Source organism: Nylanderia fulva, unplaced genomic scaffold (assembly GCF_048542155.1).
Source record: "Nylanderia fulva isolate GAGA-0341 unplaced genomic scaffold, ASM4854215v1 Scaffold320, whole genome shotgun sequence".
NCBI classification, from domain to species: Eukaryota; Metazoa; Arthropoda; class Insecta; order Hymenoptera; family Formicidae; genus Nylanderia; species Nylanderia fulva.
In genome coordinates, this window is record NW_028190391.1 from 62,399 (window position 1) to 82,088 (window position 19,690).

Genomic DNA, 19,690 nt, shown 5'->3' on the forward strand with positions numbered 1-19,690 from the left:
GGAATGTTTATCTTATCTTTTAATAAATATCGCTGGAATGTTTATCTTTTGTTTATAAACATATAAGGTAACATGAGCTCCTTATCAGGTAACCTGAGCTGATAAGATAAGCTTATCTGCTGATAAGACCCCCCGCCCGCGTGACGTCATACTCCCTCACCCCCGAAAACCCCCCCGCCCCGCACCCCCCTCAGAGGACCTGGTCTAGAACCGGCCTTTTTTTTTTTTTTTTTTTTTTTACGTAGTGGAAATCCTCATGGATACCCCCGCTCTCCGGGTAGAGGGCGGGCGGTTATGTGGGACTTCTTACTCCCCTTGGCCGATCCACGAATGGATCGGTCAGGGGGCGCAAGACATACCTCACTAAAACCACTACGGATACCTTCTCGGGCGTTATTAGGGGGCGGCCAGGATGCTGGTATCCCATGCCTACTAACCGCCCCCCGCCTTAATTTCTCCTGAGGAGGATGCCACTGAAGGCGGCACCCTCCCCCCCGCAAGTGCAGGTCTTCGCGGTTGCGACGCAGGGCGGTATCAACCCCACGCCGCGCCCTCCCGTTGGTTTTGGGGGGCGGGGTCACGGCTCGAGTATGCCCGCTCGAGCCGTCACCCCCCGCCCCCCCGGTTGGGGTTCCCCGGCACCCAAAGGATAGCCGAGTTCGACCGCCAACCGAGTGGGGCCCTCTCAGGGAAGCCAGCCCCGGGGGGGTGACTTCCCTCGCGAGGGTTGCTCCCTCCAGAACGCCCGACCCTGGGCGTCTTTCTCGGCGGGACACAGACCCTCGCACCCTCGCGGGAGGGGGACCGCGTGCAATGGGGATCAAGCCGAGGCTTGGACCCCCCCGCAATCCCCACCTCCGTGGCAATCACCCTTTCCCCGGAGGGGGTTCAGGGCTCGGCCGCCGGCATCCGGCGCTAACGCTGGGGTCTCTCCTCGAGGAGACTCCGGCTGGACGAGGGCGCAGGACCGCCCACCCCCCCGCCGGCCGACTCCTATGAGCCACCGGCAGGCGGGTAAGCGGCCAGGCGCCCCCGTCCCTCCCACGCGTGGGCGGTCAGCGGCGCCGGGCCCTAAGGCCCGACGACGCTAGCCCCCACAACCCCGTCGATGGTAGCCCCCCTCCGTTCCAAAGGGAATCGAGGGCCGGCCACCACCGCCGGGGAGGAAAAAAGCCAGCACCCCTCCCCCCCACAGGGGGAGGAGTGGGGCCGGCACCCTGGGGAGGCGGAGGGCCGCCCATCCCCCGGCCGAGGGACCTAGGTCCCGCGGCCGGCGACCGGCAGCTTCCGCCCCCCCGCAGGGGAGAGGGTCTCACCCGGCTGCGCCGGGAAAGACCCCCCCCCCGTTTCCATCACCCTTTTTATCACCTCCCTTTTTCACATCCCTCTCGCCGGGCTTGGGAGGGGAGATGGGGATAAGACGGTATGTACGTCCCACCCCCCCCCCATTAATTTCATCCCGGGTCGGGTCGACGTCGGCGCCGTGTTCCGCGTCCGACGCCGATCCTTGAGGGGGGGGGAAGCCAGTCTTCATCCCCGTCCTCCCCTTCGCTCCCCTCCTCATTGGGAGGCCTTCTCCTCCTCCTCTTCCTCTGCCCCTCCTGTTCTCGCTCTCTCTCCCTCTCCTCCTTCTGTCTTATAACTTTTTCGCAGAAGGAGGAGAAGGCCCTCCATTTGTCTTTGCTCCCGACCGCAGCCGCAATTACGGCCGGGAGCGAGAGGTCTGCGCCCACCGCGGACACGAGCTTTCTCCTTTCTTCGTTCCAGGCAGCACACGCCTCCAGTGTGTGCTGCGCGTCGTCACGCTCGTGCCCGCAATGGACGCAACGGGTCGTGCGCTCCTTTCCAATACGGCACAGGTACTCACCGAAGCATCCATGCCCGGTGAGCACCTGTGCCATCCTAAATGTCACCCCTCCCTTGGCCCTGTCTATCCACTCGCGTAGACAGGGCCGGATGGCCCCGACAGTCCGCTACCCCGGGAGCCCCGGTCTCTCCAGGAGCTCTATCCACTGGTCGACAGCGTTCTGCCGGGCGTGGACCTTCAATGCACGCTGGTCCTTTGCCGTGGGAGTTATCCCCTCCTTCCGAACATCCCGCAATCGCCAATATACATACGAATGCATGTTGGCTAGGATGTTCAGGGGGGGAATCCCTGCCATCACTCCCACGGCTGTCCAGCTCACCGTACGGTATCCCCGGCACACGCGGTTTGCCATCCGCTTTTGCACTAGACACATGGTGTCCCGCAATTTGCGGGTGGCCTCCAGCTTTGCCGCCAATATTGGGGATCCGTACAGCGCCATTGCGTGGACTGTCCCGGCGTACAGCCTGCGAACACCCGCATTCGGCCCCCCGAGGTTCGGCAGGAGGCGACTTAGCGATATCGCCGCCCGCTCCACTCTCGGGGCGATCCGGTTGAAGTGTTCGCGGAAGGTCCACTTCCCATCCAAGTAGAGGCCCAGATATTTTATCTGAGCCCCCACCAAGACAGGGGTTCCCTCTACCATTATCTCCGTCCTGGGTGGCGCCCCTTTGCGTCCATTGTAGAAGTAGACAGCTTCTGTCTTCTGAGGCGCCACCCTCAATCCTAATTCTTTTATGCTGCGCACGACCCGTCCCACTGCTTCCTCCGCTAACGCCCTTGCTTCCCCCCAGTCTTTCCCCCCGGCCAATATCAGCGTATCATCCGCGTAACAGATAGCTTTGCAGCCGGGGGGGAGGTTGGTCCGAAGGACCGAATTGTATGTGAGGTTCCACAGGAGCGGACCAAGTACTGATCCCTGCGGAACCCCACAGTACATTGCCCTCTCGCATACATTTGCCTCTCCATCGATGTATGTTATCGTCCTGTCCCGGAAGTAGTCCACTATGATGGCAGCCAGGTATCCAGGCACCTCGTGTATGTCGAGCGCCTCGGATACCCGGTGCCAGGGTAGGGTGTTGAAAGCGTTGGAGATGTCCAACGATACCGCTAGCACCACCCAACCCCCTCCATAATGGCCCCCGCCTCCGAGCGGACACGACTAATCGCGTCTATTGTCGACCGCCCGGTGCGGAAGCCATATTGCTCCTCGTGCAGATCTGTGGATCTACTCCGGAACAGGTGCCCGACGAGGCGGCGGTGAATTATCCTTTCGAGGATTTTCCCCGTCTCGTCGAGCAGGCAAATCGGCCTGTATGCGGAGGGCTGGTCCCTCGGCTTTCCCTCCTTTGGAAGAAGGACTAATTTCGCCTTCTTCCAGGCTGGGGGGAATTTTCCCTCCTTGAGGCAGCTGTTGTACAGTTGCCTCATCTCTCCCTGTAACTCCTTATGGGCGAGGCCCCACAGCTTTCCATGGACGCCATCGGGACCGGGAGCTTTTCCGTTTTTTATCCCTTTGATGGCGCCCATGAGCTCCTCCCCCGTGACCCCCATTTCTTCCTTCTCCCAGTCAAACCTCCTATCACGCATGGGGTGCATGCCTGTGTGCACGACCGGGAAGAGGATGTCCACTATTTGTTTGACAAAATGGGGGTCCAAGGACTCCGTCAGGGGGGACGCCGCTCCTTTAAGTTTCTTTAACACCATACGGTACGGGCGTCCCCACGGGTCCTTATCTAGGGAGAGAAGGAGCTCCTCCCAGGACCTCGCCTTCGCCTTTCTTATTGCAATACGGAGGGCGTCCCGTGCGGCTCGGTACGCCCTCCATCCTTCCTCATAGTCTGGATCCGCAGGATCCCTGCGGAGCCTCCTTCTTTGGTGGTCGGAGGCACGCCTCAGCTCCGCTATCTCCTCCGACCACCAGTACATACATTTCGATGGGCGGAACCCGACCCTTGGCATGGCTATATCGCAGGCCTGTACGACGGCCTGCGACAGCCTTTCTTGTTGCATGGCCAGATCCCACCCATCGAATCCCTCCATTGTTGCACCAGCACCGATGATAGCCGCCATCCACCGATCGACGTCTATTTTCTTGAGGGCCCATCTTCTTCGAAAGGCATCCAGAGCCCTGCGGCGCCGCAGCACCCCCCGCTTATAAGCGGAGACAGAGAAGGTTATACACTGATGATCGGATAATGTCTCCCTCTCTGTCTCCACCCTCCATCCCTCGATTAGTCGGGCCGCAGAGGGGGTTGCCCATGTTAGATCTATTATGGACCTCCCCTGCGGCCTCACACAGGTATGGCTGTTCCCCACATTGATCAATACGAGGGTCTGCCGCGACGCCCAGTCCAGGACTGCCCTTCCTTTCCAATCCTCCCGGGGGGAACCCCAAACGCCCGAGTGAGCGTTGAAGTCCCCCAGGACTATTACATTTGATGGTGTCTGGCATCCATCCAGTTCGCGCGCCAGGGCCTCTAATTTGGCCTCGTATTCCGCGGCCGCGACGTTGGGCGAAATGTAGATGCCAGCCACCACCAATTGCCCCCAAGAAACGCCTACATACCCCTCCCCTGCCCATAATACATTACATGGCGGGGAGGTCCTGGTTTCACGTCTGTAGATGGCTACTCTTCCATCGGTGCTGGTTGCCCAGTTTGCTCTTTCCAGTGCCTTGTATGCCTCCGTGAACACCCCGAGCCCGCAGTCGAGCTCGCACATATGCTGCAAGACCATATCTTGTGCGAGCCCGGAGTGATTTACGTTGGCCAGTATCACCTTATTCATGGTGTTCCTTCTCTGGCTTTTCCTCTCGTTGGATTACCATTCCATTCTCCTCATCGTCTGCCTCGCTCCCACGATGTTCCCTCCTTAATTTCCTCCTCTTTGTCCCCGATTCCTTTATTCCTTCCTCTTCTTCCAAGCGTCGGGTTCTTTCCTTGCCACTTGACGTGGCAACTGCTGTTTCCTGACCTTTTCCCTCCTTTATTTTTTCCATATCTTTCGGCTCCTCTTCGAGGGCTTGCTTCCTCCTTGATGTAGGTTGTTTGGGTGGTTGAACCAATTTGTTCAGTGCCACTCCTTTGACTCCCTTCTGCACCGGTGTGCAGGCCTTGCTTCCCGTCCGGTGTTTTGCAGGAAGGCCTCTGTCCCTGGTCTAGAACCGGCCTAGTATTCCTACTACCAAGTGCATACAATCTAAAGTTACATTGGAAACTAAGCCTACTTTAGGCAATTCATTTAAAATTGTAGATCCACGTTGATAATCGCCTAAATACTTTAAATTTTGAAAATCATTATCAGATCTTAGTAAATCATTACATAGCTGCAAAAGACTTTTAAAGGTTTTCACTGGAAAGCATACATAGTTTCCGTAGTCACCCTCAATAACACATTTGCTACAGCTAAAATAGCCAGAGGGATACTTTGTGCACAAAACGTACGATTTAGCCGGAGCATCGCAATTGATAATTTTAATGAAGACTTTGTACATTTTGCCATTATGCAAGAATCCATCATTTATAAGTTGTTTCGCTTCTTCTACAAACGATCTTAACAGATTGTTTTGATCTTCAGGTTTGTGTTCACCATAATAAACTCCAGAAAGGTGTACAATATTTAAAAGAAGATCTTTCAGTAAAATTAGCCATAGACCTTTTTCATTTGATCTTCCTGTAATCGGAGCACCATCAATATTAACGGAAAGATTAACGCTATCAAATTTGTGTTTGAGTAAAATTCTACATTCGATTACTGTTTGAACAAAATGTTTAACTTTCAAGTGACAGTATTGTCCATTTTCCATATTAACAATATTTGTCACTCTAGGTGTTTTTAATAAAGTACAAGAGTCTTTGGGAAAAACCACGTATCGGTATATTTCTTTAGAATGATTAATAATGCAGCAATAGCGTTATGTTTTATTTGAAAATTTATTGCCCATTCAGCAATTTCTTTTCGAAACTTATCATCCTTTGTCACTAGATTAAAAAAGTCATACACATCTTTATCGTCATTACTTTCGATGTCAGGAATGCTTTCTGCGTCACTATCGCTATAACGATAAACGTCATCCTCAGAGATACCACTCTCATCGTCTACATGATTACTATTTTCACCATCTAAATGATATAAGACACAAGCATCTGCGTTTAATTGTTGAACGTCAGAGTTGTCACTTTCGTGTGTATAATTTGAATCGATGTAGCATATATGCGGTGCAACATTGAGTATTGGAGATTGGGTGCCACTTTGAATTTGTGGTTGCAAATTTTCACTTTGCATAGACGATTGTTCGGATACGGTACCTTCTACTGCCCATTTGGAACTAATATTTTTATTTTCTACAACCGCTGAATTTTTAATTTCCATTGAAAGTGTGATAGATACTGCTTCATTTTCAGAATCATTATCTTGACTAGAAGTTGAAAATGTATCAATATCACGTAAATCTTCTTCCATACGTTGACGTGCTAATCTTCTAATATGTCTTTCGGATATAGGATTATCTTTCGCTTTTCTTTTTCTTGGCATTTTAAAGCTATTCTGCAGATCAAATTATCCTATATTACAATCGCTCTTCTTCGATTATACACTAAGATTGTTAAGACATGCTTAAAAAACATGCCTTATACAACTACTCAATAAAATGTTTACTCAAGACAACAAAATAACCGATGAAATTGTGAAATTGGTATTAGTTGTAACATTCTAAGATGAAATCATTAAACTAACACACAAACACACACATCTACCCAAATCAATTTACTTTAGATATTTACTAAAATTAATATATATTTTGACAACTTTTAGTCTAACTTCTATGATGTTTTGTAGAAAAAATGAAAAATATGTAATAAGTGGAGAGAAGGAAAAACTACATAACAAATTATTTTTCTATTTTGTAATTTGTCTTTGGCATTTACTGAAAGCCAGATATAAAGATGCATATTTTACTTTATATTTATCATTCATAAATAGATTGGATAAAAGTGATCAATTTTAGAACAGTAAAGAAAAAAAATGACTTTGTAACTTATTTAAAATGTCATAGATTTATAAATAGAAACATTTTATTATGTTAAAAGACCACAAAATAGTTCTTTCTAATAATTATTTAACTTTCGTATTGTAAAATTTAAAACTACAAAATACATGCATGACAACTTCAAAACCTAATTAAATTTAGTAGTTACTTTATAATACTTGTGTAATAATTAAATTAATGATTATGAAATAATATGTAGATTACACTTACACAGAGTTTCCAATACAGATAGCAAGCAGCAAATTCAGGCAAAAATGGAAATCTATTTTGATGTTATAGCTATATGCGATTGATGCAGAAACTGTAAATATGAAACAAATATTTAAAATTTGAATATCATAAAATATGAATTGAGAAAAGATGACAAGCAAGAAATAAGAAAACAATTTTTTGTAAAAAGTGATTATCCGAATGTAGACAGACATGAACAAAAATTGTAATAAGAAGAATAAAAGAATCATAAGAATATATATAACAATAGATAAAAGCACCAAAGCTAGAGAGATAAACCTATACACAAAGGCAAAAGTTTTTGAATACGCAAGAAGAAGTTTTCAGAAAAGAATATTAAAAGAGATAATAAAATTATACCACATAAATATATAATAATATTGAAGTTAATTATACTTACAGTATTCAGTAGAGCTCCCGATACAGACTGACTCTCAACAGTTGATAAACATATAGAAGAGCAATTACTGATAAAGCTGATGAGTAAAGTGGCAGATGATTGTAGAAGCTATAAATATTAAAAATATTTAAAAATTGATTAACCATAAGATAATATGTAGATAAGAGGATGTGTAAAAGAGGTACATGAGGAGTGGAAGTCATAGAAGAGACAAATATTTGCTGAGTCATTCTTAACAATAACAACAAATAAGCATAAAGAAAAATGTCACTATAATATTAAAATTAATAGAAAAAAGTTAAGAAAAAACAAGAAAAATCTGTGAACGTACTGAAGGATTTTAGAAAATGGATAATAAAAACTAAATGTTACAGCGAGATAAGATTAAAACAACACTACAATTATACAAACGAGATAGTGTAAAAAATAATTATACTTACACAGAGAATTCTAATGATGATGCAAGAATTTGGCGGCTAATGACCTAGTTTACATCGATCATAGATCTTATAATCATGGATGGGCCCTTCCCATATACGAAGCACAGAGAAAATCGTGCGAAGAGGATCGACAGAGAGGTATATATTCTATCTCAACTGAAGTACCCCCACTCTGTCATCCTTTTAAGAGGAAGAGCAAGGATCGACAGAGATGGATATATTATTCTATCTCAACTCAGGTACCCCCTCTCTGTCTCTCTGTCCACGCGCCATGGCCCATTCATGATTATAAGATCTATGATATCGATATATACTTTGATACGCGTACTAAGTACTACTGGCCAATCACAACTATTCCATTCTTTAGAGGAATTGCTATGATTGGTCAGTATAGTACTTGGTACGCGTATCAAGTGCACGATGTAAATTAGGCCAATGTTGTGGCAACTGGTTTGTTCTTCGTTGTAACCGGAAGCCTACACGTGGAAAAATATGACTATCGCATACCGTTATGCTTAATAACCCATTCGATTGCTTGTAAAAAGTTATACAAAAATTGTATAAACAAACTAGTTGGACAAACGCTGATAATTAAATAATTAATGAATGTTGTTCGGGAGCTGTAAAAAAAACGCTTATTTTTCTTATAGAAAAAAAGATAGACAATCAATTGTCTGTAATATAATTAAAGGTTTTTATGCTCATTCAGTCCCCATTAACGTTTTAAGAATAAGCTAATTGTTTTGACTTGGGCTCAAATTTATTCAAAGAAACCTTGCAGACAGCTTTTGATAACCTTTCCAGAACCTTTTCAAGAAAACTTTCTATGATATTTTCTAAAATATATTTGGATATATTTCTGTAATGTTTTCAAAAGGTTTTTAGAAACATAGAATTTATGGACAAAACATTCTAATAAATATTACATAAACCTTTCAAAAATATTTCATTACGCTTTCTTTGGAATAATTTTAAAATATTTCTCAAAAACTTTCTGAACAGGTGTTTTTAATGATGTTATAACATTTCTATTCAGTTTTTTACAAAATATTACTGAAAGGTTTTTACTATATATTATGACATATTTCAAATAACCATTTTTTAATGTTTTCTGAAATATTTTTCGAATAGTTCCTCAAATGTTTTTATAATATTTCATGTATTCTTTCTTTTTTTTTTATAAATATTTTTTGGAAATGTTTTTATAAGGTGTTTTAAAGTTTTCGGAGAAAGTTTTCATGAAAGGTTTTTGTAATGTTTTGCATTCCTATCAGTAACCTTTTTAAAAGCTTTTTTTGTAACCTTTCTATAAAACTTTCGTAGAAAACTTTCGTGCTGTGTGGGTTTGGAGCACCAAGAAGTTGCTCAGTATTTTCTCCTGATATAACAATTGACAGTCGATCCACCGTTTTCAAATTGTCATCTAAAAGTAATTTACCATCCCAGTGTAGTACTAAGTGGTTAGAAATCTTCAAATTATCTTTCATTTTAGACACAATCGAATTTCTTGCACGTATGCGATTCCTATGAATAGAACTCGCACTAGAGTTGATACTTTCAATATTGACATTCATAACATTGGCAAGAGAAGATATTAAAAATGCAGCCTTTCTACTACTTATTTTCGTACGGTCTAAAGTAGCTGTTATATCTGAAGTAATTATATTAACTTTCTTTTTGGGTTTCAGACGATCAGGTAATTCATTTTCAAAATTCGATGTAGTTCTTTTCAGACTACTATCGGAATTAAATGAAGAAAAACGAGAAACTCCTTCAGATGATACACTGACATCAGATATAGTTCTACTTAATTCTTTAAAAAAAAATTAAATCATTAATGAGTTTATAAAGATAAATGAAAGAAATTGATTATTTACCTTCGACAATATTATCTTCCACTACATCTTCGATACTTATTTTTAAATCGTTTACATCCGGTGAGATTGGATGAGATCGAGTTCGATTTTTTGTATAATTTAATATTTGTTTCTGATTATCCGTTAACAAATTGAAATTGTTTTTTGAACATATGTTAAATAATTCATTTAATTTCGTACAATAATTTTGTTCATTACAATTTTTGGGTTGGAGATTTTTTTCGTGAACAACTTTTCTTTATATTTTTCCATTCATAAAAAAGTTTTTCTATTTTACCAATGATAAATTGAGTATGAATAACTGTTATTCCAATAGGATTCCAAATATTAATTACATCTTTAGTAACGTCAATAGCACTTTCACGGATACTTTTTTTTAAATAAAGATATTTATGAAAAAATAAACTCATTACTTGTCGGTTCGATGGCAATTTACGACAATTGATTTTACTACTGCAAAGACCAATTAAATAAACGATTTTGTTTTTGTTGGTCATTTTTAACATAATATACAAATATAAAAATGAATAAATTAATTTTAATTCATAAGCACTTTGGACTATTTTTAATAAATAATGCTTTTATATCAGACTACGAACATTCGAATGATGTAATACAAGGTTAGACATAGTAAGAAATTAGCAAAATTAAAAAATATTCAAGAGCTATCACCTTAATAGAAAATGTCTTTAAAGTCGTAAGCAGCAAATAAACCAATACAATCAAGCTATATTTTGAAACTTTAATTCAGCAAATGAGAATTCATATTTTGAAAAAAAAATAAAATGAACCAATCAGCGATTAAGAATAATAATTCAATTTTCAGCTAAATGTTTTTATCTTTCCTGATAGATGTCGTGACTTAAGAAAATGATTTTATCGACGGTGATATATAAATATTGATATTGGTCTTACAATTGAATACAAGTGACTGAAAATAATATTAAAATGTTCTACAGCTAAAAACAAATCATTAAAAATTAAGAAGATAATTATTTTTAAGGTTCAACAATTTGATTTTTTTTTTCTATTCTTTGACACTCTATAACTTTTTCCCTATCAAATTTGAGTAAAAAACATAAGAGATCGATTTTGTAGAGAATTTAATTTTCTACAAAATAATAAAAAGGTAAATTTCGAAAAAAATTTTTTTACGTATAATTATTTAAGAATTAAAAAAAATTTTTTTTTTCAATGTATTTTAAATGGAAAAGGGGACCCCCTCATGCGCCAGCTCATTTTTTGAGATATCGAGCTGAATTTTTGGGAGAATTTTTTTTTTTAATCAAAGAAACTTTTGAAATATGTTTATTTATGAAAAAAACAATATGTTTTTTTTTAAACAGTCTAATATATATATATATGTATGTATGTGTATGTATGCATATATAGAAAATGTTTATAAATAAACTAACCTGTACATCCAGCTCTTCTTGAAGGAAACTCTACGTTTCGAAAGGGGCAAATGTTTGGCGTCATATTTTCGTCCCATGGTGTGGACAACACATAAACTCAAGTATACGCTGCTTTGTTGTTACGCGTATGAACGTGTATAGCACCGCGACGTAAGTGAGGCGTCGCGCAGTAGATCATATCAACGTATAATACGCGCGGATTACTGTGGTACATACATACTACTGATACCGCGCGAATACGAAAGATCTGACGCGCACTTTCACGTACATAATATAAATCGGAATATTTGATAAAAAAATATATATATATAAAATATATGATAAAAATATATATATATATATATATGTATGTATGTATATATATATGTATATATATATATATATATATATATATATATATTGTTACGTCTGCGACCACCCTTCGGATTATCTCAAGAAATGTTGCGCGCACTCAAACTCTCACACGCCGGAAATGAATACACTCGCGTAGTAAAACAATAAACTTTAATATTAGAAGTCAATAAACCGTAACGATACAATATAATATTACGTGCATTAATCTTAATGCAAATATATCCGCCGATCAGCTGTCAGAGGATATGTCCTCACCGCACGACAGCTAGACCAGAACAAAACGCATCGATAGACATAAACAGCTTCTTAGCGACGATAGAAGATCCTGATAGAAGACCCTGATAGAAGACTCTGATAGAAGATCCTAATAGGAAATCCTGACGATCGTATAATACAGGGACGTATCGTCAAACGGGCGGGACACGGACATAACACTTGCCCCCTCCTTTTCAAAATTGTCGTCCCGACAATTAATTCAATAGGACAGATCCAGAACAATTCCTTACAGGAACCTCGCCGAATTACAGTCCCCGATGTGACTCCATGTTCTCCCCGAACTGCTGTTCCAGGTACAACGAACTGCACACCATCTTGGGTCCAATCGACTTCACTGATTCCAGGAATTTTCCTCAAAGTCCCAAAAATTCTTCAGGCAAGAGAGGGGTAACATTCCGTGGACCCAACGCCCTTTTAAAGGACTCCTTAAGCCTCTGTCTCGGCATTTGCCCAAAGCCCCCGGGAAAAACCACGGATCAAAATAACCACGGGGTGAGGCAGTCTTTGTTCCTTTTGTGAGGTAGTCTTCATCCCTTTTATCTCTCTCATCTTCATCAGGTCCTTTTTCTTTTTGTTGCCGAATAAGATTTTCTTGAAAAACAAATCTTACGGCAGAAAAATTGAAGAATACACAATTTTATTAAAAGTATAAGTAACCTATCGTGGATTCCGATTCTAATGCAAGTTTCGACTATAAAAAGGAGCTAATCTATCCGAATGCACAATTTTACATTTGTGCTTATTTGACCTTATGATTCCAAAAACCACATCGCTAAGCTTTTTGATTATTTTATAAGGCCCCTCCCAATTACTTTGTAATTTAGGAGATTTGCCTTTTACTCTATGAGGATTATAAAACCATACTTCTTGACCAATATTAAAATTAATCTTCCTAGTTCTACGATCATGTCGTATTTTAGAACGAAGAGATTGAAGATTCAAACGTTGACTAGCACTTCTGTGAATATTGTCCAACTTTTCCTTCAATCTGTGTACATATTCTTCGGAAGAATTATCTTTTTTATCTACTGGAGGACTCCCTCGTAATAAATCCAAAGGTAGTCTTAAGTCTCGTGCGAAATACAATTCAGCAGGGGAAGCACCCGTAGCTTCATGTTTCGAAAAACGATATGCCAACAAGTACATATGAATCCAGTCATCCCAATCCTTCTGATCTTCTGAAACAAATTTAGCCAAGTAATTAAGAATCGTTTGGTGATGACGTTCTACCTGCCTATCTGACTGAGGATGTAGAGCAGTAGTCCTCGTCTTCCTAATCCCTAAAAGATGTGTTACTTCTTGAAAAATTTTAGATTCAAAATTTTTACCTTGATCGGTATGCACTTCCAACGGAACTCCATGTCGAGAAACAAATTGTTTCACGAAAACATCAGCTACCGTTTTTACTTTAATATTTTTTAAAGCAAATGCCTCTACCCACTTGGTAAAACAATCAATAATCACTAACAAATATCGATTTCCAGCTGTGGTAGTCGGAAGAGGGCCAAGTATATCTATTTGTACCCTCTCAAATGGAAATCCAGCATCAAATACTTGAAGAGGTGACTTCCCTTTTCCTGATGGACCTCTCCTTGCTACACAAACCTTACAGGAACGACACCAATCCTCCACATCATTCTTACATGTGGCCCAATAAAAACGCTTTCGGATCTTCTCTAACGTCTTATTTACACCAAAATGGCCACCAGACGCAGAATCATGAGCCTCCTCCAAAACTTGATTGATGAAGTTCTTAGGAACAATAATCTGGAAAATTTCTGATTTAAGGTTAGGGGATTCCCATCTTTTATATAAAATTCCATCTCTAATAACCAAAGCATCCAAGTAGGACCAATAAACTTTCGCAGAAATATCTCTATTAATTTCTTGTAAATCAGGACGTCTATTAATTTCTTTCCCTTGAAGGAACATTGAAATAATAGGATCTTCTAATTGTTTATTCCGCCATTTCTCTGAACTATTTTCTCCAAGAATAATTCTAGCAACAGAATTTTCTTTCAATTCTACTTTGGCACAATAAACACAACCGAGTTTTGAACAAGGGCGTCTTGACAAACCATCAGCATTCTGATGCAGTCGTCCTTTTCGATGAATTATTTCGAACTCGTACTGTTGCAATCTCTCTAGCCATCGAGCTAATTGTCCTTCTAAATCTTTGAATGACAAAAGCCATCTCAAAGAAATATGATTCGTTCGAATTTGGAATTTCCTTCCATGTAGATAATGATGAAAAGACTTCATTGATGCCACAATTGCTAATAATTCCCTTCGTGTAATGCAATAATTCCTTTCTGCTTTATTCAAGACTCGACTGAAATAAGCGATGACTTTTTCTGAACCATTCTGAACTTGCGATAATACCGCTCCTATCCCATGATTCGAAGCATCCGTATCCAAAATGAATTGTCCGTGTTCCTTCGGAAAAGATAAAATTGGCGAAGAAACTAATCTCTCTTTCAATTCATTGAATGCCTCTTCACAAGATGAATTCCATTCAAATTTCACTTGATTTTCTGTAAGAACGAATAACGGTTTAGCTATCAAAGAGAAGCCTTTAATAAATTTCCTATAATAGGAACAAAATCCTAGAAAACTTCGAATTTGTTTCCTATTCTGAGGAACAGGCCAATTTCTGACGGCAGAAATCTTTTTAGGATCCGTCGTAATTCCATGTTCAGAGATAACATGACCAAAATATTTTACTTCTCTTCCAAAAAGCGAACACTTCTTAGGGTTCAATTTCAAATTTGCTGAGCGAAAGCGAAAAAAGACTTTCCTCAAATTTTCCATTATCACCTCGAATGTTTCACTGAAAACAATCACATCGTCAAGATAAACTAAACAGATCTTCGATAAAACATCTTGAAGAACTTTCTCCATCAACCGTTCAAAAAGTAGCGGGGGCATTGCAAAGTCCAAATGGCATGACAGTAAATTGCCACAATCCATTTCCCACAGAGAAAGCCGTCTTCTCCTTGTCTTTGGAGTCCAGCTTTACTTGCCAATACCCGCTCTTTAGATCCAGAGTAGAGAACCAAGAATTTCCTGAAAGTTGATCCAAAATATCTTCAATTCGAGGCAATGGATATGAATCTTTCACCGTGACAGAATTCAGCTTCCTATAGTCGACGCAAAATCTTAATGATCCATCTTTTTTCTTTACCATTACGACAGGAGAGACCCACGGACTTTTAGATTCTTCAATAACTCCTTGAGACTTCATTTCTTTAATGATTTTATTGACTTCCTCTCTTAAATGAATCGGAACTCTACGTGGAGCTTGTTTAATCGGCCTAGAATCCGTAACCTTAATATCGTGTTTTAAAATTCCACAGTTTCCTGCAATCAAATCCTGAGAAAATACATCCTGAAATTCTAATACGAAATTGGCAAAAATATCTTTTTGAGAGGAATTCAAATTTTTAGAATTTTCCCCAAAAAATGTCTCAAGAAAATCAGGGACTTTCCCTTTAATAATTCGAAAACAAGAAAATTCATTTCTATTATTCTTTTCAATATTTCCAAATTGGGATTCAAAAACTTTTTCTAGATTTATTTTTTCAAGAAAATCTATCCCAAGAATGCAATCATCAGAAATGTTAGCAACAATTATAGGAATCTCTACTTCATGCTTTCCTAATTCACACAATCAAAACGTTAACTTTATATTTAACTTCAATTAATTCCCCTGTAGGATATTTAAGATAACAATTGTTTATTTCCAAATATTCTTTCGATTCTTTCAAAAATCTCTCACTAAGAATAGAAACATCGGAACCCGTATCTATTTTAAATCGACAAATCTTTCCGTCCAAATTTCCTTTATAATAAAAATTATTTCTAGTTCTACTTATTCTAGCACATTGTAAAACATTTGGGGCTATCACGCAATTAGCCGAACCTGCCCCGCGAAGTTCGACTAAACCTTGTTTTCCGTAAATGACGGACATTCAGAACGGAAGTGCCCCTCAGCGCCGCAATGCCAACATTCCTTTTTCGCCTTCGGACCGTTCCTTTGAAAATATTTATTATTATACGACTTCTTTTTCTCGTTATGTTTCTCTTTTGTCTCTTTGTTTTTCTCTTTGTTCTCAAATTTATTAAATTTATTAAATTTATTATATTTATTATATTTGTTATATTTTTCAAAATTTTGGTTTGGGAAATTTTTATTTTTTTGAAAACTATTTTCTTGGATGACTTTTACTGCCATTGCTCTCTCTATGGCAGATTTTAATGAAATAACGCTTTCTAATTGAAGAGTTCTCTTCAAAAAGCCATCGGATATTGCAGTAAATTGTGCGCAAGCAATTTTATCTCTAACTTCGTGAGAACACTCAGGATAGGCTAATCGCGACAATCTGTCTAAATCTGTGCCAAGAGAAGCCAAATCTTCCGAATTCTTTTGTCTACGATTCGTAAATTGCGCGTAATAAGACTGAGCCGAATGCTCTTCACCGAAACGTAATTCTAATTTTGACTTTAAATCCGCGAACTCTAAATTTTCAATCTCCGAAATTCCATCCAAAACGGTCCGCGCTTTCCCTCTTAAACAAGCGGCAAGAGCCAAGGTCTTTTGAAACGAATTCCAACCATTAGCTCGCGCTATAAAATCGAACTGGGCAATAAATTCGCGCAAGGGTACACTCCCGTCAAAATTCTCGGGTTTGAGCTTATATCCGAGCTCAAAATTATTGTGTAAAACATTGTTCGATTCGCTATTTCTACGTGTGGTGTTGTTCGGAATTCTATTATGTATGTGACTTAGCTGGTTATTTTCCGATGAGACGAGTCTTTCCTGTAATCGGTGCAGTTCCTCGTCTCGCTGTTGCAGCATCGTCAAAAATTGAGCCTGCTGTTGTGAGCGTTCCTCTCGCAATTCTCTAATTTGTTCCAACGCCTCCTGTAAAGCGTCCACGCGCTCGGAAGTTTCCTCGCTGTTAATCGCTCAAAGTGGAGTCGACTGTTGTTCTTCGCCGATCATTGCTCGTGACGAAGCTTGCGAACGAGTAATCCTCGGAGAATGCACCAAAGACATCGTAACCTTTTCACCGCACACACACACAAAATATTTGTCTTTTTCACTACGGCTCGTGGCTCGTGTTACGTCCGAACTATCCCGGACGAGCCCCCAAAATGTTACGTCCGCGACCACCCTTCGGATTATCTCAAGAAATGTCGCGCGCACTCAAACTCTCACACGCCGGAAATGAATACACTCGCGTAGTAAAGCAATAAACTTTAATATTAGAAGTCAATAAACCGTAACGATACAATATAATATTACGTGCATTAATCTTAATGCAAATATATCCGCCGATCAGCTGTCAGAGGATACGTCCTCACCGCACGACAGCTAGACCAGAACAAAACGCATCGATAGACATAAACAGCTTCTTAGCGACGATAGAAGATCCTGATAGAAGACCCTGATAGAAGACCCTGATAGAAGATCCTAATAGGAAATCCTGACGATCGTATAATACAGGGACGTATCGTCAAACGGGCGGGACACGGACATAACAATATATATATATATATATATATATATATATATATATATATATACATATAATATACTAATTATATACTATTAAACTTATATATATAAATGATTAAATTATTAAAATATTAAACTATAAAATTATTAAACTTTACACTATTTATAATTTTTGCTTTTTGTTACTTAATTTATATATTTTCTTATTATATTATAATTATTTATCTCAATATATCTTTTTTAATATTCCGTAATTTTATATGTTTGAGTTTGAACTAAGCATGCAATAACTTTTTGGAAATTGATAATTGATTTGTTTACAAACAATATTTGTTAATTAAAATTAATATTAATCAAAATTAATATTGGTCGCTAGTGGTGAAAATAAGCTTAGAAAACTTGACTTCGACGTAACTAGCTGTTCGAAAATCGAACGTCAAAAAAGCTGAAAAGGCTTAAAACATTATTGCGTTAAATTTCATGCCGCCGTTTCATTTCCATGCAACATGCATCATGCATAATTTTAAATTAATATTGTTTCAAATAGCGCTCGGCCGCACTGGTATACGTATACCCCGCGCCTGCGAAAAGGAAGCGCTTACGTCAAATCACCGATAATGGTAAACACCGCGGTCGCGCGAGAGGAGATACACTTTAGTCCCGATAATAACAAAACGATTATTTTCCTGAAAGTAAATAATTACACTAAACGCTCTTTCGCCCTCAGCCGAACTATAAAATAAATAGAATTGTTCTCGAATGTTCTAGAAATACGGGCCTATAAAAACCTCCTCTCTCGTGATCGCGGCGCTCTTTTCCGATTGCTCGTCGCGTCAAGAGTGTGCTTCTACTGTACGAAAAAGATCGCTTGTCTTTTTCGTTTTATCACGTCTAGTTACCGTTGCTTGCTGAACATTTAGTTATTAATTACCGACTCGGCTATTTCTTTTGGTTTATTCCTGTCAGTTAATTCTCGGGCAATTTTTGTGCGGTTTCAATACTTGTATTTTTCTTTGTTTTAGTCTTAAATATAGTTTTATATCAAACGATACGTGTGTGTTTGAGTGCAGTGCTTCGCTGTCCTCTCGCTTCCGACCTTCCTATCCTGCCTTCCGTTGCGCACACTAGCAAATTTTATTTAATTATTTCACGACGTTTCGACCATTTGGTTGTGGTCCTTTTCAAGTGAAATTTCTACAACATAATATTACACAATAGTTTTTAACATACGAGAACTTATTTAAGTGTTAAATTAATAAAATAAATATAAATATTATAAACATACCCATCAATTAAACCGAGGTTAACGTAACATCACACTGGTGTTATTTAAAATCGAAAGTTAAAAGTTAAAAGAGGAACACGTCCCATCGTTATGATGTTGAAAGTTAAAAGTTAAAAGAGGAACACGTCCCATCGTTATGATGTTTCGTCAACGACTAAATTTGAAACGCGCCACTAAACAATCTTTATTATTTTGTCATAAATGTTTGTCAAATTCTCGGTGTCTTTCTGTAGGTTAACCGTATTGTCATGCTTCTTTATAAAGAACATTTCAGCAATCTCTCTCTTTCTTACATGTTCCTCATTATGTACAATAAAATGGTCGGTGATTTCCAATCAAAGTTATGCCCAAAATCACATCTGTGTTTGCTCAAAACCGAATGATTAGACTCATGTAATTTAATATTGCTGGCATGTTCCTTCACTCTAGTGCATAAATGTCTTTTCGTTTGTCCAATGTATGATGCATTACAATTTTCACAATTAATCTTGTATACTACATTCGTTTTAATATCATTTAATTTGTTTGTTTTACACTTTTACACTCACTAGTGTAGAGAGATTTAGGGTAGTGTACACTAAGTACAGAATAAATTTTCAAGTGTAGTGATGGTAGCACAAACGCGAAAGTGTGAAATAAAAATGGTGGTTTGCATACACAGCGAAACATAGCCTACGAAAAACAAAGTTATAACCTACGAAAAACAAAGTTAAATAACACGTTCTCTCTACAATGGCAATGGAAGGAATTCGTGAAATTTGTTACATACTAATGGATTCTTCCGACGACGATGACGAAAATGAAAACATTCCTGATCCACATTTCATGATCGAGGATGATGGTGAGAGTAAAATTATTAAGCTGCAATAGGATGCCTATTATGGTTCTTTAGGTGAGTTTGCTCACGAGGTGAAAATTATAAAAATGTAAGATTTACTAGATTTCGACAATGAAAGCGTAGACAACTTAGCGAATCT